Consider the following 23704-nt stretch of genomic DNA (forward strand, 5'->3'; position numbering starts at 1 on the left):
TATTTCAGAGATGGCTTTCAGCACTGCCAATCAACGTGACCTAGCTAATTCGTCAGGTGAGCTTCTCAAGCCTGTATGGTATTTCCGTATTCATATTCATGGGCATTCCTGTCAGTGAACAAAATAAGCAGAATCAAAGGAGATGTGTCATCAGCGAAGGAGCATGTTTAATCAGGGCAACCATCTTACACTCTCCTCTCACCATTGTTTAGGGTATTTTATGGTTTCCCGATCTTTGCCTTTAATAAAGCAAATCTTATGTCATGATCGTTAGTGGTAATCTCTTAAGTATGTCCCCACGTCAAGTGGGTTGGGAAACTCATATAAATTCATAGAAGGGATAACTTTCGTCGCCTGACACATATTTTTCACGCAGTTTTCCACACAAACCAGTCAATGCTTGATGCCAGTAGATGATACGAGGGAGTTATGACGGACATTTATTATGATATCAACTCTCCTGGCATCAACTCTCTTCCTTCAGGCGCCCTCCTATAATGGTTAGATCACTAGGGGTTTTCAGGACATTTCCAACATGCAGATAATAAAACCAGCCTGTGCATTAACCCTTCCCCGACCAGGGCAATGAATTATGTAATGTTCGATACGGGTTTCGGTAATGAAATAAAGGACATAAATCGTTTCATTAAACGTAAATTCACGTATTCATGGAATAAATGCAAAGCAACACAGATGTGATTACGTTTGATATCTCAGATGACTTGCAGTGTAATCTTCGCTGTATTTAATTACCAAAACATGTTCGTCTTCATCCTAACATGGGACAAAGGCACCCCAGTCGTCTGAGGCGTTGGAATCTATGTTGCATCCCTTAGACGCGCCGGGATCTGATGGTCGTGGGTTTGAATCCCAGATTCGTTCTGTTTATGAAGCTTGGTTTGTCAGCACCATATCAATGCTCATGGGTTTAACAAAGCGGTGAACGTCAACGACTTCCAGATTTCGTACATAGTGATAGTTTTGCCTTGGCTCTCTGTGTCTCTGTTGAACAAGAACTCTAAACGTTTTAAAGTAATCTCTCTAGATAAATGATATTCTATTTTGTAAATTGAGATGTTCTTATTGAAAACATATTCACCTATATGACAACATTCAGGTGTTTTATCATCTTAATTCGGAGCGCCAGACAGGAAACAAGTACATGTACTGTCTGTAAATGGCTCTTGGTATACAGCGCCGACCTTCCGCTATCCGGGCAGACGCTCTATCCACAAGACCACCGAGGCGGCCCAGCGCCATTTAAAAAAAATACCCTGATATATGTTTATGCTCTGAAATAAAGAAAACATTGAATTAATTGAATAGAAAATTTACAGCGAGCAACTACATGTGCATACACCAATATTTAGCGTTCTTCCCGCTGAAGTGCGTATGTTTCCACAGACACAATCTTATTAAAATCAGATCTTAGTTCAGATCTGAGGATATCCCATTGCGGATCATATCAGAACGACCTTTCATCTGACCAATCAGAGCATCGCTTTTCAGATCATGAAAGTAACAGTTGGAATGTGATTTTTGATCGTGCAACCTCGAAAAAACACACACAGGATATTCCGAACGACAGATATGGGCTTTATGTCTGTATTCACCAATCTAGGCCATCTATTAGCCATTCCAGAATGTTCTTTTGTTCTGTTTTAATTTTTTAATCGAGTATATGTCAAAATATGTTACGAAGCGTAGTCGCCACTTTGAAACTCGTGCCATAAAGCTCGCTTAAGCTGCCTTCTGATTGGCTATTGTCGACTTCTTGTTAGTCATTCCATTGGTCGGTCAAAGTTCGCGAAAGTTCGGTCTGACGTGACCCGTAATGGGATGTCCTCAGATCTTTGTTTAGCGGTAGCGAGAACTAAGATCTGATTTTAATGAGATTGCCACAGACATGATCCACATAGCATGATAGTGACAGAACAATATGGTACTTCTATCATCTAAAATAATCGAGGCGTCATCAGTACCAAGGAATGCATGGGTTTCTTTCTGTGACCAAGACTGTTTATGCACACTCCAGACACATAACACCAAGCAAAGATTCCACATTATACCAACGATGGTTATTGAAATAATTGTTTTGGATCAGAATATGTTTTTCGTTCAATCACATCGCATATCATGTAAATATCAATTTGAAAACGTAGTACTCAACTGTATAAGGAAAGCTGGTACCGAGATCCTCCTTAACCGTAAGTGGTTGTCGATGTCTTACAATGACAAGGGGCGGTCGGGTAGCCTTGTGGTTAAAGCGTTCGCTCGTCACGCCGAAGACCTGCGGTCGATTCCCGACAATGTGGGATGGTGCTCATGCTATCAATCACTGGATTTTCTAGGCCAAACTGGATTATTTACAGACCACCGTCACGTATGAATACACAATGCCATTTAGAAAGTGATCAAATGTAACAAATGTTGTTTTTGCGATGACACGTTCTCAGTTAAGTATAAATTCTAGTACTTTTGGGGATTGAGAGTGAGGCATCTGATCGCCAGCGCACAAGCCTCGGTGGCTGAGTGGTTAGATCGCTGACTTTGTGTGCTGGTGATTAGGTGCCTTAGTTTGTGAGTTAGGGTTCGAATCCCGGATGGGACTCAACCCAGAAAGTACTAGAATTTGTACTTTACTAAGAAATATAATGATGGAATTTTGTTAAGTGCGGCGTTTAGCTCCAAACAAACAAAAATAACAACACCGAGAGGAGTGTGCATGTGTGGAATGGTTCAGCAAGCCAGTGTCCGTTTGGACCAAATCAAAAGGAGAACCAAGTCACGCTGTATGTAGCCAGTTTTCTGTCGATCTCTTTTATCGCAAAAACATTATCCCCGAAAATTCCTGAAAAACTAATTACGCTACAGGCTGTTAAAAACAGAAATAGTCTGAAAGAAAAATTACATTGTTGTAAAATGTTTTTCTTAAAAAAAAACATTAAGAAGGATTTTTGCATTAAACGATATCTGGTCTTGCAGGTGTAGCTGAAAAGTGTCTAATCTCCATACAAAATCCCAGCTCCCTCACCCCTCCCTCCGAATTTCAGATGGGCAGTCCGTAAGGATAATTGCAAAATTAAAATCACATCCTCATCATATGGCACTGCTTGTATGATCGTTACTTAGGTTACTTCATATTTTTTGCGAGGGCGTAGTTTGATTACGATAATAACTAACTAGTGGATTGGAAAATCATATCCGGTTGTCTTCAGTCATGAATACATAGGTTATAACGTCAGATTCTTGAGGGTATTCATACTCTTATCAAACAAACTTGAAGCGACAGATTGCTAGAGAGCCGCATTCAAGCAACGGGCATGCTTACCCATTACTATAGCAATCCCTTATGATGAGAGATCAATGTCACAATTCCCTTGACCCGATAAAGAATCTACGATGGGCTTTCCGATAATTTCACACGACTTTTTCAAAAGTGTGTCAAATCTTAAGGATAAATTGGCAGGTAATCCTATGGTTTAAAGTGAATCTTAAGTCCGGTAAGAGGTAGGAAATGACATTCTTGCACTGTAGGTGCCATTGGATGCAACAGACGGAGGAGGTTGATTATCAAATGGCCGCGAGATGGCTCCTTCGCATGTTCATTTTATGTGGGAAACGTTCGAAGGAAATTACCCTTGAATAAACAGTGTAAAAGCCGATGGTTTTGATGGTTTGAATGCAAAAAATATTCGTTCCACGGGTCGAACAAGTGCGGAAACGTATTTTCTTTTTTGTGACAAAATTTAACGTAACATCGACCGTTACACACAGGGGTCGAACAAGTGCATCCCGTGGCGATTTCGCTCATAATATCAATCACTGGATTGTCTAGAACAGATCTGATTATTATTCGGCGGCCGTCATAAAGCGTGAATTTACATGATTGCGGCGTTTACGTGAGTAAATGAGTGTCACAGCGGGTCACCAGAAATGGATTTCACGCATGTGGGAGTTTGAACATTGGTCTTCGACGTGACGAGCGAACGCTTTAACCACTTGACTTGCCAACCGCCCCAGCAATATCAAAGCTCATGGCATCAGACATTATATACTTCTTTAAAAGGTGTTTAATAAATAATGCTCTTCAAGGTAACCAGAGAACAAGTGTGTGTGTGTGTGTGGCTGTTTGTATTGGTCCGGACTATTGCCAATTTAATAGTGCTAGCCCATAGATATACGATGCCGCAGTTTAACATTAATACCCCACTAAGACACAGTACACTGACTCGGCTGACCAGTCCTTGTTTTAGTCCCTTAATGCCGAGCGCCAGGTAGGGCAACAACAAGTACCATCTTGTAACGTCTTTTGGGAGGACGCGGCCGTGGATCGAACCCCGGCCTTACGCTCTCTGGCTGGACGCTCTACCACTAGACCACGGAACTAGATATGTACTCATGATATAGTTACGGTGTAACACACCATCCACTCATTCACCTTCACGCACTGTATTGATGCATACGTCAAAGTTGTATCTCTCACATAGAGGCATACCTTATAACCTGCAAACTACGCTCTCTTGTCCGCCGAGTCCGCCCCTAGCGAAGTCGTTTTGTGACAGATATGGGGTCAATTGTGCACTTTTTGTTAAAAGCATGAAACTTGGCATCAGTTGTAGGTAATGAAATTCCAAATATTTTCAGATATGGGGCCACCCCAAAAAATGAAATATGGCCGCCATGAAGGAACGAAATTCAAGTATATCGCATGTGAACATGACCCACAACCTAAATATATAAAGATGTAAATTTTTGAATATATTTACCCATCACTACCCATCACTACATCTGTTATCACAATAGACTATTTATGTTGATTTAGGTAATCTTAATTGTGGAAAAAAATAAAAAAACATTTGTATTTCTTACTTTTTCGACATTTTTAAGACACACCTCATTAAGGCCAATTAACTGTACCAATATTGTGTACTTATATGGTGAACACAATGACAACAACATAATATTTAAAGAACAAAATTTGTATTATTAAAATATGCTTTAAATGGTTAATGGTTTTGGTTGGTTATGGACAATCAAATATTATCACAGTTGCCACCACATTTGCAAACCGGTGTAACAATTAAATGTGCCACAACACAGTCACGCCATGCGCTGCATCTCCTCTCAGACTTACAACTACATCTCAGAAGCTCTAGGCACGACTTAGAAGCTTGTGGTAGTGTAGTCCACAAAGGCCCACCCTCTCTCAGTTGGTGTGGGAAGGGCTGTTTCGGCCTCCCGATCAATTGATCTACCTTTCTTAGTGAATAAGTCCTTGCGTGCCTCAACAACTCTTGTACAAATACTGGTCCGATCATTCATTAAGACCACAAAACGCAGAATGGTTGGCATCATGTTCATAACATCATGTTTGGTTGGTACATTACCAATGAGATTAAAAGCCTCTGTTGCTTCATCATACACATTCGATGTTTCCTACGCTGGCTTTTTTCCCCTTTTCACGCAAAAAAAGATGTCTGGTCATAGCCAGTAAAGCTCGACACGAGCACATGAACAGCCAAATATCTGAATTGTTTGCCAGTTCAAAAATCTATCCAGATGTGTGACACATCTATTCTGTTAAACAATGCAATGACCGGTACAATGACGTCAGTGTCAATTGCTCCAATCAAATCCTATCATGACCCTGTCTGGCAGCATTGGACATGTGCAAAAAGAGTCTTTTGTCAGATTCTTAATCTTCACACTTTAGATTATCTAAATCAAAACAAATAGTCTGCTAAAATAAAGCTATTTAATTTAAAGACGTAGTGTTTGGTAAATACATTCGAAAATGTTCATTTTTCATAATATAATAAGGTTGTTGGACATGCTCAAAGGAGATATACATGTACTAGAATTTCATTCCTCCATGGCGGCCATGTTGGATGTTTTTGGATGGTCCCATATCTGAACATATTTGAAATGTCATTACCTACAATTGTGTCAAGTTATCACAAAGTGCACAATTTTTCACGAAGCGGCTCCATTACTACGTGGATTAATGGATAGAACGTCTGTGCGGAGAACGGAAGCTCGATGGCATTATGGGAACAAAACAAGGACTGGGCGGATCTGAGTAAGTCTAATGTGTCTGAGTGGGGTATCCAACTGCGGCATGATATCTCATCGCGCAAGCACTCTAACACCGGTCCGGACAAGGAAAATCAGCCACACAATCACGTGCATGTATACATTCACGTCGCTGTAGGAGTAAAACTTGCCCTTAAACCCCATTTCACCCCACCTCACCTCTTGTGTGCCAAATAGCTGCGGTTAGAGTATGGAAAACCTTATTACATCCAGTAATCACCCAAACGTGCAGAGAACATGAAAACTTCGACACAGAACTCTTGATTACATGATTAGTTAGTTTGTTGTTTAACGCCGCACTCAGCAATATTCCAGCTACATGACGGCGCTCTGTAAATAATCGAGTCTGGACCAGACAATCCAGTGATTGACATCATGAGCATCGACCCACGCAATTGGGATCGATGACATACATCAACCAAGTCAGCGAGCCTGACGACCCGATCCCGTTAGTCGCCTCTTACGACAAGCATAATCGCCTTTTAAAGCAAGTATGGGTTGCTGAAGACCTATCCTACCCCGGATCGGCAGACATGAACATGTTATGTTTTCAGTTTATTATTCTCCAAACCACCGTCGGTGGTAAAAAAGAGTACAAAAGAACAAGCATGTAAACAAAGTATTAATATGTGACAAGATGACAGTATGTCATGCATGAATATGTTATATCTTTTCTGTTTTGTGTTTTCTTACTGCTTTAAATATTTCATCAATAAATCTCGATAGGTTCTTAAGATACCTCGTGTTTTGACTGGATAATAACCTCTTGAATGTATATAAATTAGACCAATTATTTTGGTAAGCAGTTGGTAAGTATACACATCTATGTTTTGACAGAGCCTCGCATCTAAACAGATAATGGAATTCGTCTGCAACTGAAGGAGAGTTGCACAGTTCACATACACAATCCTCTTTGGATGACAACGTTTACAACCACGTTTCATGACTACTTCTTACAGCTTCTTGAAGTTTTCAATGTGCTTAATTGGCTTCTCAAGCTCCCGTTAATCCCATTGGCGTCCTCGTTATATTATTATCTTTGGACATTAATCCTATCTTGTGTAAACACATCAGGATGTATATGCATTATATTTACATTTACTCAAATGTGGCCCTGAAACGTCGTTACTAGCAAAACGGAAGTTGTTATCTATAAAAGTTGCAGGCCTTCACGTTCTTCTGACTTCTAAATGTCACTCAAAGAAAGCGCTCGTATATTTTAAACATGACTTTATAACTTAAGTTATTTTATTTATCGATTATATCACACAGAATCACTGATCTGATTATACGGAGTACAAACTGATAAATAAATTGCTTTCGGATCTCGAATTATTTCAACATGTTCTCGTGAGAGAAGCTTAACTCTCATTAACTGATTTAAGATTGGATATTGCTGATCTTTAGGAGACATTATATTTCTGCCTCACACGTTTTTTTCAAAGTCGCCAAAATGTTTCTGATTATTTCCTTATGGGTAAATCAGTAGTAACTAGGCGCTACATATATATGGTTAAAAACATTGTCGATAATTCATGTTTTAACTTACCGAGACAGTCTTAAATAAATAAGATTGTAGACGTCTGTGATCTACATCCATTGTCACCCGAGGCTACTGTTGGAATAGTGCAAACGTTCGAACAAATAGTCGTCATATTACGTACTTACAAATACACCAATACATGCAATAGATAAGATATACAGGTATAACTAAAAAAAGGAGCACCAAGTTCCATTATTAAACTCAGATGGACCCTTTAACGGGAATAAGTGATACGTACATCTATCGAGGGCGAATTAAACCCTTTCAAGATGTGGACAGCCCCTATTATCAGATTGTTCTCCAACCTGACACCAGTCCTGTGGGCATGATTAACCTTGACCACGCCTGCACGCGCAATCAGGCGCTTGCCCTAAACACACAAGTCTCAGCTCAGTCTCGAGCGAGTAAAATAGGCGCAGTGCTTGTTCTTATTAGGAAGAAAGCGGAAGACATTTAGCAACTTTGACAAGAAGTGAATGCTTGTGTGGTTTTCCCAACAGGTAATTCACTTTTTCGACAATCTGTTGCTGATGGTGTTTTACCCTTGCCTTTGAAACTTTACGACACCTCTTTGCGGATTGATCGATTCAGGTTACTATGAGAGAGGTGTATATAATGCCCACGACATCAGAGAGCTGCTAACGATTGTGTGGGTGCAAGCGATATGTGGGAAGAAAGTGGTGATTTGTGTAAAGTTAGTGCTCTAAGAGACTGAACAAATAGACTGATAAATAGAAATATAGCACAAACGGTTTCTGGACACCGTGCATGATAAAAACTGTTTAATGTCCAACTATGTCAGCATTCCTTGCATTCTAGGATCGCATATTCAAATAATTAAACTTTTATTATGGAACTGACGCGTGTTGAGGTTGTGTGTTACATTGCATATGAAACTGACGCGTGTTGAGGTTGTATGTTACATTTCATATGAAACTGACGCGTGTTGAGGTCGTATGTTACATTGCATATGAAACTGACGCGTGTTGAGGTTATGTGTTACATTGCAAATGAAACTGACGCGTGTTGAGGTTGTGTGTTACATTGCATATGAAACTGACGCGTGTTGAGGTTGTATGTTACATTTCATATCAAACTGACGCGTGTTGAGGTTGTATGTTACATTTCATTTGAAACTGACGCGTGTTGAGGTTGTGTGTTACATTGCATATGAAACTGACGCGTTTTGAGGTTGTTTGTTACATTGCATATGAAACTGACGCGTGTTGAGGTTGTATGTTACATTGCATTTGAAACTGACGCGTGTTGAGGTTGTGTGTTACATTGCATATGAAACTGACGCGTGTTGAGGTTGTGTGTTACATTGCATATGAAGCTGACGCGTGTTGAGGTTGTGTGTTACATTGCATTTGAAACTGATGCGTGTTGAGGTGTGTTACATTGCATATGGAACTGACGCGTGTTGAGGTTGTGTGTTACATTGCATATGAAACTGACGCGTGTTGAGGTTGTGTGTTACATTGCATATGGAACTGACGCGTGTTGAGGTTGTGTGTTACATTGCATATGAAACTTACGCGTGTTGAGGTTGTATGTTACATTGCATATGAAACTGACGCGGGAACTGATACAAATCAGATTTAGTGCATTCGAATTCAGTGGACTATCTGAACTAAACTTACAATAAGTAATATAGCTAGTTAAAAAGTACCGAATAAGTAAAGCTGCGAAAGATTACGTTTTGAGTGTGTTATAATGACTATACACACTTGTGATGAATTGTTGAAAATACAAATATGTTCCATTTCTGGCATGTACAATTAATCAAATGAACAGTCACACACATTGACCGTCATGTGTTTAAGCTACAGTAAATTATATTTACTGGAATAAATAGCTGTGTACCAAGCTATCCATCTTATTCAATGTTTTGCGGACAAGCGCATGATCTATGCTTCGTGACTCTTTCTACGCAGTCATTAAGGATATACGTATGATCTATAACGACAGTACGTTTAGTCAATGTTTCGAAAACCATTTATTTTTGTCAGGATTCGCAAGAGATTCAATAGCCAATTGAATGTACCTGTCGATGAATATAGTTTCAACATACTTCACCACTTTTCTGCCACAGGTTTGTGGACTCGTACATTTTCCTTCTGGTGTAAATCGAACGAAACCCATCCAATTAATACTTCCTTCTTGTGGTATCCCTTGCATTATTGGATAACGATTCGTTATGAGTTATAACATCTTGGTAGTGTCGCAATGTCTCGCTAGAGGGAGCCAGATGCTCACACCCATCAGCTCTCTTTTGTAGAGGCACGTGCTGTTTCGAACTGCCCTCTAGCGGTGACCCTGTAAACCACGGCACATTACCCAGAGGAAATAATCAACAAAATTGCTAAAACTCGGGTTTTCTCTTGCACCTAATCCAGATCGAAGACGCTGAACAAATGCTTGAACAAGATTGAGAAGATTGATCTGCGGCTAATGGGGGTCTGTGTGTTTGGGCCATCAGGTCAGTGGACTGCACACACACACACACACACACGCACGCACGCACGCACGCACGCACGCACGCACGCACGCACGCACGCACGCACGCACGCACGCACGCACACACACATACACTGTCAATACTTCTTTTTGACGCCCCTTTCATCGACTTGTTCGTTTGAGAAATTAGATATATTAAAGCAACTTCCAAATCATCACTGAATCAACCGCTGTGGAATAACTGCATATTTATGTTCGTTCCCATAAACAGAAATATAAATAGAGCAATCATCATGCTCTTCATATTCATATTTATCTGTCTATTGGTATAGGAGGGTAAAAACAATAACATAAAGCAAGAATGTATTATCATTTAAAATGGGAACGAACAATTGGATGTGTCAGTTTTCGCAGTTTTACAAACCAAAATAGGAATGGGGTGATACTCATCAACTGTGAGTGTTTGGACGGGCCCCACGTCAATACAGCACTATAGTACCACGGTCACCTCTGATAAATGACTTGGAAAGTTCGGCCCTTGGGTAATGATGTGAAAATAAGAAAGTGAGGGATGGCCAAGGGATATGGTGGCACAACACGTCTGACTTAGTGACTTGAGTCAAATGCCATGTGGAATGTATCATCCACTACTGATTGCGGATCCAAGGATCTCCGTTGCCACTGTCTTTGATTAGTGCTGCGGAATAAAATGGTTTTCAGGAATCAGTTTGGTGATCGTTGCTCTAGACGTGGACCACGTTGAAGCCACTTTAGTCCGATTGAACAAACTAGGCTTTACAGTACTGGCTGTTCGCAAAGACAGGCATGTCAACGAAAGACTATTAGCTGTTCTGTGTTGCCATGGATGTCCTAGGCAAACTGCAGCAATTAGTGCGTTGGAAATTTTAGAGATTGATTCAAAGGCATGGATACATTTGTTGTCTCTGTATCTAGTTTTGAAACAATGAGATTAACTCAGCAAAGAAGCCAGATACTCAATCAAGTGAAATGTTTTCCGTGACATGTAACCACAAAAAATGTACTGTAAGATAATTTTTTTTACAAAAAGTCAGATTAATCACAGAATTCTTTTTGCGGTTACATGCTTGAGAATAGCACCATCTCTATTTACCTACCCTACCCTAAGTGCGTACAAGTAGTGCTGATTATTACGCATTGGTAATCGAGTGCGATCAGTCAGATATAAAGACATATACAAACTCAAGACAGTATACCACGAGTGTTTAAATACACTGTTGGGGCATGTCACAACTAGAAGGCCAACGGGATCAATACAACGGGTGGGGTCGGTTGGACAGAATGGACGGGCTAGATAAACGCGGGAGAATTGAACGTTCATCAGCAAACATGATGATTGTTTTAGGGATTGGTTCTTGGAAAAAAATTACTGTTTCTATGAGGGTATTAGAGTTGAACAGTTATTGTTGTTGAAATATTGATCATATTCTTGAATGAATATTTCAGTTCAACTAACCACTTTGAAAATTGGGCACCCTCAGTGAGCGTCATGGGAATATTGGACAAGCATTTAATTGCCAAGAGAGTTTCATTCACATGACATGCCTCATGGAATAAAAAGACCCTTAAAGTTTAGAAGTGAGAACAATTCTTTATACACGGGCTACCCATCATGGCTGTATATACTCCATGTATGTGAGCAGAAGTTATACCTGAAGCTTAAGGTAAGCCTCTATCCAAATAAACTTGTTTGGGCTTATGTTGATCAATACGAGCAGAAATTCCGACTCTTGTGCATAAATAAAAGTGACAAAACTGTTTCCATATTCATTAGAGTGAGTGAGTGAGTATGGTTTTACGCCGCTTTTAGCAATATTCCTGCAATATCACGGCGGGGGACACCAGAAATTGGCTTCACACATTGTACCCATGTCGGGAATCGAACCCGGGTCTTCGGCGTGACGAGCGAACGCTTTAACCACTAGGCTACCCGACCGCCCCATATTCATTAGAAATCTCTGCCGAAAGCAGAGTCGATTGCGCGATTCCGACTGGACCATGAGCACGTGTTTATAAATCACTATCAAACAGTGATGATACCAGGTGTTCGCGAACGGTGAACGTATCCTACCCTACCGATTGCACCCGTCACAAACGCATGCAAAGGCAGGTCAGTTATTCATCTACAAAACACAGAAACATAAGTCAAAATAGGGAATTGCATCATTCTTGTTACTAATGCGTCAAATTTGAAAATCTAACCCGGCTGGAGCTGTAGAAATCTTGCTCGACAAAAAGGGAAAGTTGACAAATGGAAAGTTGAAGTCATCCCTCTTGACACATACTCTTCTTGAGAGTGTTTTGTCACTATGGATCTTTTGAGGCGGTCTCACTGGTCTGCTTTATTTTCTTGTTCAGGTGGGTAAATCAGGGAAGTGAGTGAGTGAGTATGGTTTTACGCCGCTTTTAGCAATATTCCTGCAATATCACGGCGGGGGACACCAGAAATGGGCTTCACACATTGTACCCATGTCGGGAATCGAACCCGGGTCTTCGGCGTGACGAGCGAACGCTTTAACTACACCCAACCGCACCGTAAATCAGTGGAGTGAGTGAGTGAGTTGGGTTTAACGCCGCTTTTAACATTATTCCAGTTATATCACGGCGTGTCAGCTTAATGTGGGAGGAAAGCCCGAAGTGATGCAGGTCTCAGACGTTTACCACTTCGGTGAAACCCACGAGCACGGGTATGGTGCTGACAAACCTAGAAACATAATCGGGGTGAACCGGGATTCGAACCCACAATCATAGGTTTCTGGCGTGTCCAGGGGACGCAACTCTGCACAGCGAATCGCGGCGCCTTAGACGACTGGGCCACCCGTGCCCCCCGTAAATCGGTGGAAGGGAATTGGCTATTTGATGGTTATTCAACGATATCAGATCATCGATATACCTGAAGCTTAAGTTAAAGTTATCTTGTTTTAACTCTGCCAATTCGAGCAGAAATTCCGATTCATGCATCAAGAAGGGGAGCACAGTTGGTCTTACCCCCAAATTGTGCATACATCTGAATATGAAACAGATGCCTACATATACTTCTTTGACAAGAGCTTGTGCCACCAACCCGTAATACATCTGTGAGTCGGAGCTGAAAAAACGTGATTATTGTGTGTGATCGTTAAAAGTGAAGGTTGATCAATGTTTGTTTCCAGTTGTGATAGATATCACGCAGTTACGGGGCTTCGGTGACATATTGAAACTTCATATGCAAATATTTGATAGGATAAAATTGTTTTCAGAGCGGGGACGGGTGGTCAACTGCAAGTCGTGCACTGCTGTTCGCTTTGCAGATTTGCAGATCTTATAAAAGGTCATGTCTTCGGATCCCTGTTCGACCTGGTTTTGTTTGATAGTTTCAGCAAGTGGTAAAAAGTCACTCACTCATCCAACCTCCCACTAAAAAACACACTGACACTCACTCATTCACTCACTCTGATATTGATATATACTCACCGCCAAAAAACCCGCGAGCCATAGAATCATATATAGAAGTATGTACGTTGAGAAGAAATGTTTCCAATGTGTACCACTTAATGATGAAACTAACAATCTGTGTTACCTCAGAGTGACGTTATTCTTATCACGATATGCTGCACGTGATTTCCAAACTTTACATGTTAATCCTGCACGAGACAAATGATGCATTTCGAATCAAATGGACCTATGGCGTCACATCTGATGCGTTCATGAGCATCGGTCCACACAACATACAAGTATGTTCGTTTGTACATCGAACCAATCTAATATCTCTGGAATATGAGTAAGGCTTCATCTACTTACCAATATGTATGGTGTTCGCGTTTCTTTGGGCGGTGAGTATATAAAGAAACAAGTCCTGAAGCAACCTTTGCAGCGTAGAATAATGCTTCAGGTATAGTTACATTATCTTCAACTGTATCGCAATCGCCTACGTTTGGAATATGTATGTCTGGGCAAAAACATTGAGGTCTATCGCAATAAAGAACCCCCCCCCCCCCCCCCCCCCCACAATATGTAAAGTAAACAACAGATAAGGCATCGAGCAGTCATCTAAAATTAATCCAAAATAACGCAGTAACGAGGAGTCGATGGTTATTTATGAGCTTGTTTTTCGCTTTAGACACTGACAAGCTGTCTCAAATGCACACAACGAATGATATAACGTGTGAAAGACGAGTTTAAGCCAAGTGATGAAAGCTATCAATTGTCTTAATGGAAGAACGATACACTTGATCTAAAGTTAATATACAGTAAGATGATACTATTTCCAATGTATTTTCCGCATGCACTACCTGTGTATGTTCTCGTATATATAACACATTCAATAACAGGGGACAGTGGAAATAGTTTTTTTCGCCGCAGTTCGCTGAGCAGAGTTGCGTCCTTTGTTTGTGCAAGAAACCTAGGATTGTGGGTTCAAAACCCAGTTCGTCCTGATTATGTTTCTAGGCTTATCAACACGATACCCATGCTCGATTCACCAAACTAGGAACTGGTGATCTCTTCTTTCGTTCTGATGACTCTTTTTGCAATCAAAATGAAAACCAAATTGCAATCAACAGGATAGTTACATGTAAGCTACCTGGAATCGTGTATAAATGTTTATGGAAATTATCGTGTTTCTGTGGCGCCGCTTTAGAAGTCTATGACGTCACACGCTTGTAATTCATAGATGAATTTTCCCCTTAAGACCATTGCTTTCGTCGATAATTTCCTAAGATTACTGCTCAAGCACGGTGTCGCGGTTTCATTCACTTGTAATCATGTCATTACTATTGGGGATAACGTTCCGTTTGAACCAATTATCGGACACATTCGTATGTGTATACCAATTCATGATTCAGGATCACATTGACGCTTGGAATATACTTGTTACAAAATTTTGTTGCATTTCCTGCAGAGACATATTTCAGCAGCAAATGGCGACCTAACTGTAATTTGAAAGAATTAGCTTGTCTGTTTTCCTGTTTACAGGAGAAAAATCGATTAAATTTGTATCAGAGCGATAGTTTGTATGTCCAAACATTATCATTTGAGAAGGAACTATAACCTATGTAAATAGCGCCTCAGTAATTGAAAATTGTTGACTCAGAAATACTTTTGATGTCTTTTACAACTAGAAATGGGTGTTGGAGGCTAAAGTACTGGCGTTTATGAATTACATCATGTTTAAACATATTTTCATGCTCCATCACATATGACTTTCAAGTGCTTGGAGACTTCATTCTGCACGGTTGCGGGGCCTGTTCCAAAGCAACCATTAAAAGTTTTAATAGTTCGGGCAAAATAACGGTCATATCGATACAATGCATGTACCCTTCATCGGAATATCAGAATGGCTGGCAGAAATTGGAAATCGAATACTGGAGTCTGCTTTTAGCAGAGATGTCTTATGGTTATAGTGAGGGTTATGTCGTTTTACTAGTATATATATATTCCTGGATAGATTAATAAGAGCACTGATGTAACTTGCTTGAACCAAAACTGGAAGCTTACACGTTCTTGCTTTTGCCGATTAATATTTATGCATGTGATGTTGTCCATAGGAACATCCTGTGACAGGTTGACATAAAATGGTACACATCTCATATTTCTTTATATATATTTTGCTTTAAACACTGCATATAGAAATGACCTTCCTCAATCATATTCATGTAGTGTTGAGACACCCAACTTCAATTGTAATCGATGAGATGACGTTCTCAGCATTGTAACAAATGTACGTCTGCAAACGTGTACGATATGATGAGACAGTTCATTTGCAAATTTACAATTTACATAAAAATATAAAAAAAGTATCACTTAATTTACAATCACTGAGTTTACATGTCGTTAGACTTATGTACAAAATAATTCCTTTGTCCTTTCTTTCTAAAGGGTATCTCAGAAAATGGATCACTAATATGCGCCACTGCAGATTACCTATTAGTAATATAGTGATATGAAAGAAGCCGGTGTCCTTAACTTCTTTTGAGTAGTATAATTTATTATCCGTTTCTTCTCGATGTTTCTTGACGTATCAATTAACAATGGTGATCGATCTCATCATTCTCGTGAAGAGGCGTCTCTAATTTCTCTATTCAAATTGTCTTTACAAAGAAACATGTTTTTACTGGGACAGCAGATACAATACTTCAGTGCACACCTAATCATTTAAACGTAGTGCCATGAATACCTCCTTTACACTAATGTACGTTGTAAATGAAACAATAAAATGGAGAATATCTCAATCAGGGACAGTTGACATAAGCTTGCTATGATTATTATAAATTAACGCATAATTATCATGTCATGCGTTTTGGCGTACACAATAATTGATTTACAAATTAACAAATTCGAAAATAAAATGTACATTAAAACAGCATAACTAGACAATAAATCGTCGCTGGAACCATCTGAAGATGTTCAACGTCATGTCATTCTTAGGCTGTCGTTGGTTCCATGAGAGCTCTGCGAATATCAACAGCTGAAGTAAAGTTAATGACCAAACAAGAACGCGTTGGCAGGAGAAATATTAATCTAGCATTTCACATCCAAAATCATATGAAGTCCTGAGGAATTGATGAACTAGACATCGAGAAATCATTTCATATTGTCTAACTCGGTGTGACTGCGATATGAACCCCTGCAGTGACACGAGTACAAGATGTTATTGATGGCTCCTCATTTCATCAGATAGACTTTGACATCACCGTTGGTGTGTGATACGGCCTCGGATGACGGCTGTGCCGCAAGAGGTCGTTATATGATATATCATTTGAAGAAATCAGATCGAAATGGCGCGCCGCGCGGTCCCTTTGGCATCAATATTGCAATGTCGAGATTGGAGAAGAAGACATAGATTAGGGCAAACATTACATTATGTAATTACAGATTTATTTGGCAAACATGATCGCTGGTCTAAAACAATAAAACAACAAAAAATAAAGCATATTATTTAGTTTTATTGACAAATATATCAAAGATATTCAGCATTCACCAGAAATGATATCTTGACACCGTAATGAAATGTGGCATTTACGTGGCGACATTTTGAACTTCAGATTGATAAGGGAATATAATATGCCTATACCAGCGTGCCCATGATTATAAAGGAGTATTTTATCATTTAAAATGTAACCTTCGGCGTCGGGAATGCTACGGCATGATTTATGAACGATATAGATATGCATATCGGCCTACTCACTTTAATATATTCCAATTCCGTCCAGTGACTTAGAAGATGCTCATGCGATTGTCTTTGGAATTCGTTAATGATGGTTTTATGTTATGGCCAATTGAACCAAGTTCGTGAAAATAATGACAGTTCTATTGGTCATTTTAGATTTGCTGTTGGGCTGCAAATAGAAAATTCGATTTCTTTTAACCCGAATATAACGCTAACTGAAATGTGGCGTAAAGATGAAACAGGCTGAAGCGGTTCTGATGTATAGAGTGTCTCAACTTAGGCCCGTCTGATACCAGCTTTGCTCTGTCTTGTAGCGCTGGACACTCCATGTCTGCAGTGAAATGACAGTGCCTGAAGCTGTCGCCTCAGGTTTAATCCAATAACAACATAAAAGAAGTTGAAGAGTAGATAGTCGGCAAATTTCTTTGATGTACGAACAACGACCCCCTTTAAAGTGCCAATCAAAGACATCCCCTAATGAATGCACCTCTATTGATTTGTGTACACTATTTCAATAAATCGCAAAAGTTTCACCGATTGTAGAATGAGGGTTTCTGCTACTCATTTCCCGAGAGTACTTTGACTGATTGATTGAGTATAAGGCCAAAAGCTGTCATCATAGATGGTCAGCGCGTGTCCACAGATTCACTGCCCTCTAGATCAGATGCAGAGGGACACACATGCTAAAGCCATAGCTATTGTGTCACGGCTATTGATGTCATTCTATATTTGTAAACTAAGTAACTCTGAGAAGTACACTGGGTAATAATAGTAAGTCACATATATTACAGTCGTAGAGTGCCTCACAGTAGGCACATATCATTTTAAGATGGAACATATCATTGGCTTGAAATGCATGCCGAATATGAAGTAGACTGAGATAGACTTAAAGTAGAGAATGTCTTTGCTCGGCACTTTAATAAGGGAGCAATGTTCCAGCAGCTCCAGCCTTTTTGTGCGTATATTTCACACCTTTTAAAGAACAATTTAGCATTCTCTTTCTACGAAGATTTCAAAACGCGTCATACGACTCAAAAATATGTTTGTACAGGGTCATAACATTCAAAGCCTCAGTAAAGCTTTCAAACGTAATATAGTAGACATGTGGAGGACATTCCTAAATTTGACGCATGTGACAAAAATTATGTTTGATGCGATTCCCCATTGCACATTTGTGCCCGTGTTTCTTCAGGTTATCTACTGACTTGCCTTTAGAAGTGATTGTGACGGATGCCACCGGTGGGGCAGGATACGCTCACCTTTTCGCGGACATCTGGTACCATCACTATTTGATAGTGATTCCTAAACACTTGCTTATGATATACTTGGGATCGCACAATAGACTCAGCTTTCGACAGAGATGTTTTACGAATATGGAAAGGGTTTTGTGGCGTATAAAGAGAGTCTAAAAAAGAATGTAAGTGAAAGATTCAAGCATAGATTTCTGATTAATGTTTTATCGTCTTTATTGCAAATGTTACATGCGCTCTGATTCCCTTCACTGAAAAGTAAAAATGCCAAGAATGTGCTGCACAAGACCATCGTCATAATTTCCTCGGACGCCTGGAGGTAGGGCTAACCCATCAGGTTGTTGCTATTGGCCACGAGTGTGTCCAGGGCGACCATCAGCAGGTTGTGGATGCGATACATCACTGCTGGGACAATCTCTGATACCCAGAGGACCGAAAAACGAAGAGTCATCACATTGCACGTACACGACCACTACGACATCAGCACCTTCGTGATAGCTTTAAATTGTAATCACTCTCCACGGTGACGCATTCCTGAGATTTCGGATCACACGAGCGTAAAAACCTGACGGAAGCTGGGACGTCGAACCGAAAGGCGTAACATCATGACGCCACGTCTCTACGTTCACTCTTTACATTGGTTGTGAGTCCTGTACCCTTGCGAGTCACGTTATCTGCTGTGAAGTGCTGACGGAGAGTAATCTGTACATGCAACTTAACGAACAGTTAGTCCTCTGTGGCTTCGTCAGTTCGTTCACCATTATGTTTTTGATTGTACTACCATATCTCGTACTTATTGTCTAAACTTGAAATTGGAAGTAATTTTTTTCGGAAGAGTATATACAGTGAGTTTGTTTTCTCCACACCATACTCGTGCTCACCATATTCCTACTTTTAACTGTTAAATGCTTTAGATATGTCCTGTATAAAACAGACACAGACAACAGACACGGCATTGCCCCTCTCTTTACCCCCCCCCCCCCCCCCCCCCCCCCCACACACACACACACACACACACACACAAACCGAACACTGAACTGGAACAGGTAGACGGAAATTGTATAAAAACAGAAGGAATAATCATGCGATCTCGGGCAGAATGGTTAGAAATTGGCGAAATGCCAACTGAATACCTTTCGTCCTCAGAAAAGGCTAAAGTTAAGCTAGAAACAAAGAATGGTATAGACCCTGCTTACAGATCAGGTCACTCTATACATTGGATTTCGTTGAGACTTAATAGTATCGAGAGGGGCTGCTGGAAGGCTATTAATTCCCTTCTAAACAACAAAACGTTTTTTTGAAAAATCAAATCAAAAGAAGTAATTGAAAATACAATAGAACAATATTAAACTTATGTCGCTGGACAAGGCAATGCCAGATTAAATATAGATGACAAATATGTTTTCAAAACACAACTGTTGATGATAAGAGGTCAAATTATAAAACATTCCTCGGAGAAGAAACGAAGCGAGAACAGAAAGAAAACTACTTACAAAAACATACCGAAGAATTGAAACTCAATCTAGATACCTCAAAGGATATACAAATTAAAATGAAATATTGAAGAAACGTAAAGAGGCAAACACCGAATTGGAAGAAAGAAATTGTATAAAAACAGAAGGAATAATCATGCAATCTCGGACAGAATGGATAGAAATTGGCTCAAAGCCAACTGAATTTTTATCCTCAGAAAAGGAAACTGTTTGAATAAAGCTATAGATAAGCTAGAAACAAAGAATGGACATACCATAATTGAAACAAAGGTATCATCACCGAAACTCAAAGTTATCACCAACAATTGTACACTAAACAGACATGTAAAAACGAAAACCTAGATGATATGTTTTAAGACCTCAATATTCCAAAACAGAGCACACCACAACAATTAGGCCTTGAAGGTGAGTTATATTATGAGGAAGTTTAAACGTCTAGGAAAATCATGAAAAATGAAAAAAAAGTCCTGGTCCTGATGGAGTTACTGTAGAATACAGCCCACATCATCATCTTTGTACTATAATTGCGTTAAGAGATCTACAAACATATTGCACACTAGATTGTAGCACACTTATTTCCGACCTGTTTCGTGTTAACTTTTTTTAATACTATTTCCTGTAAATGCGGAGCTCCTTGTGAAAATTCATTCTATTACTTCTTCGAATGTACCTTATATGATGAAAGTAGGGAGATATAGAGAATCCCACCCGAGTGTCTTTTGATATCAAATATATCAACGAGTGTTGATATATTTAATATCAAAAGACACAAGGGGGAGATTTTATTTATCATCCAACATCATTCTTCCAGCTTTTTCAATTTGTTGACAGTTATTAGCAGTGTCTTCAGTGTCAAAAAGTACTGCTAACAGCTTCAGTAGCAGAGCCATTAGTGATGTCATTTGATTGTGACGTCATGGTAACCAGTTGCGTCACAATGGTCTGCAAAGCATTGTGGTGTAATTTCATTGCAGCGATATCTACAGTGTAGATATAGCTTGATCTCATCCAAGCGATATCTCCTGTGGGAGCCAGTTTTGGATGATAAATTACTGTCAGCTATCGATAATGTTTGAGGACAAAAAACTCTACACAGTATTATATTTGGTGACCAAAACCTATATGTTATACTAAATGCAAATATATTCCTGTCTGTACACAAATTTATAGAAGCGACTAACAGATTCAGTAGTTAATCATCAATGTTGTAAAAAGTTATATATAAACACTAAAATGTATAATATTTGCATCTGTATGAGATGCACACTGTTTAAACTGTATTGCACATTGTGTGTGTGTGTGTGTGTGTGTGTGTGTGTGTGTGTGTGTGTGTGTGTGTGTGTGTGTGTGTGTGTGTGTGTGTGTGTGTATACACACACATATATTGTGCACTATGTTTCCACAATGTCAAGCTTTAATTGAAATGTGTTCAGTTCCATTATCCAATATCATGTTTAGCAGTTTATAGGGAGAAGGCGGTAATAAGTGTTGCACTTGTGCCCATTCCCTTTGTCATTTTGTACAATAAAATATGTTTACTACAACACATGCTGATGATATGGTCGGAAACGTACAATGGGCTGTGGTTTTAGCAGCGATTCGTTATGCTTATGGATAAGGGTTTTGTAGCTTTTTTTATACAAGTAATATGCAAGCTTAATCTTATCTGTAAAACGACGATTGGCATCATTATATACATGACATTATTCCTTTCTCTGTGCCAACAACATAGTTCCCCTTCAGAAGAACTTATAGAAATAATTTGATACATACTTATTTTTTGTCTTGGACGGAAACCCGACAGGCGACAACGAGATTATCGTATACATCATCTCTGGCAGTTTGTCAGTTTGTCTGTTGGAGAAGTTCAAAGTTTGTGCAACACAGTCGGTAGAGGTCAAACTTTATTGACAGTTGGTTCGATTCCTTTGGTCAGATCTGTTTGAAGGACAGTTAGTTCAATTGTTTTAATTACAGTAATTATGTTTTCGCTGGTTGTGTTCATATACTGAGGACAAAGGAATTTTTTAGTTCCATGATGACCTTTACGCTGATTCCCAGGGTGAGTGAAACTGTATTGCCCATGAATAGACATTTGGAGTTCATACAGTCTAATGATGTCTGTGTTTCCTCCTGTCAACCTTGGCAGGGAGGCTGATGTTTGCTTTATAAATATATACCCTTGATGCGTATTTTGCCCGGTGTAATAAAATCAACTGCCAAAAGGTTAGGTTATTTTTGTATGAAAAGATGGTGTTTCCAACGACCAATCAATAAATGCGTTGATGTCCCACCTGGAAGATAATGGAGATTGGGGCACACCTGTACATTGAGCCTTTTACAAGCTGCACATCCTTGAACCCCATGTGTTGTCCCTAACATAATGATATCTAGTCCACCATGTTAGAGTCTGCCGAGGACATTCTAACCCCTATCTGGTTTTGCTACCAATGGCGTGAGTTGGTAGTATATATAACATTAATCGTCATTGACCCTCGCGTGTTAAAGGTACACACTGACATATTATTGTGTCTCGCATTGTATCTGGTTTTGTCATCAGTGGTGTGAGTTGAATATTCAACATTACCTTCCTATTGATTCTCACGTGTTAAGGGTACAAACTGACAATATCGGGTCTGGCATTGTATCTGGTTTCGTTCCCGATGGTGGAGTATTATTTGATTCTCGGACCATTGAGGAACCATAATATTCATGTACGTGCATTGAACTGTGAAATTACAGTGATATATCACAACATATATTGGTTTATCGTTTGCAGCAGAATATATTTTCGGCCAATGCTTCAAGACATCCCATTGTTAATTCAGCAAACAATTCGTCATGCCGACAGAACGTTTTCTTCAGATCTTAAAGTAAACAAATATTTCTTTTCTATTTCTATTTATTTCTAAAACTGAGACCAAAGTTTTTTCCAAAATACTCAGTTAGAAATTATGTTTTTGAAATAAACATTGCCATCACTCCGACAGAATATGAAACGGTCTGGATCAAACAATCCAGTGAAAGCTATCCACGGTGTGGTGGTACGATGACGCGCTATCAACCAAGTCACCGAACCTGATCAAGCGATCTATTTGGTCGCCTCGTGCGACTAAAACATAAATATATTGTTGGAGACCCATTCTGATCCGGGATCCCTACGGAGTTGCTGAGTGTGAAGCTACATGTATGAGATGCAGATAAAAAGGTGGAGATGGGCAACATAATTATTTCTAAACACAATAGCAGATATTTCAACATCCTTAAATTACAGATGCACATAACTCATTTGAGAATCCACGCTTTCTGTCTGCAGTATACAAGATATGTATATGGAATATGTATGATCGCACACGTTAGCTTTCTTCTGAATCTGGTCAAAGGTACTGTCAAAGACCATAGTTACTCTTATAACCCAGGGAAACCTTTGAATTAATATTCCGTAAAAAACTACTCATTCATAAGTCCGGAAACTGACAGAGGGGTTTACACCCACAAGTAGCGTGTGAAATTATCGCTTCCTTTCAAACATGAAATCTAATGTACACAGCTCTATTTTCGATGAAAGATGGGCATCACAAGAGCACTTTAGTCTAAAAGTATCCCACGGTCTGATATGAACGAGATCAGGAGCGTGTGATGAACTCCGCTTTCGGTTACGAAAGGGGAAAAACTT

Source organism: Haliotis rufescens, unplaced genomic scaffold (genome assembly GCF_023055435.1).
Source record: "Haliotis rufescens isolate VD_foot unplaced genomic scaffold, xgHalRufe1.0.p SCAF_1, whole genome shotgun sequence".
In the NCBI taxonomy this organism is placed as follows: domain Eukaryota; kingdom Metazoa; phylum Mollusca; class Gastropoda; order Lepetellida; family Haliotidae; genus Haliotis; species Haliotis rufescens.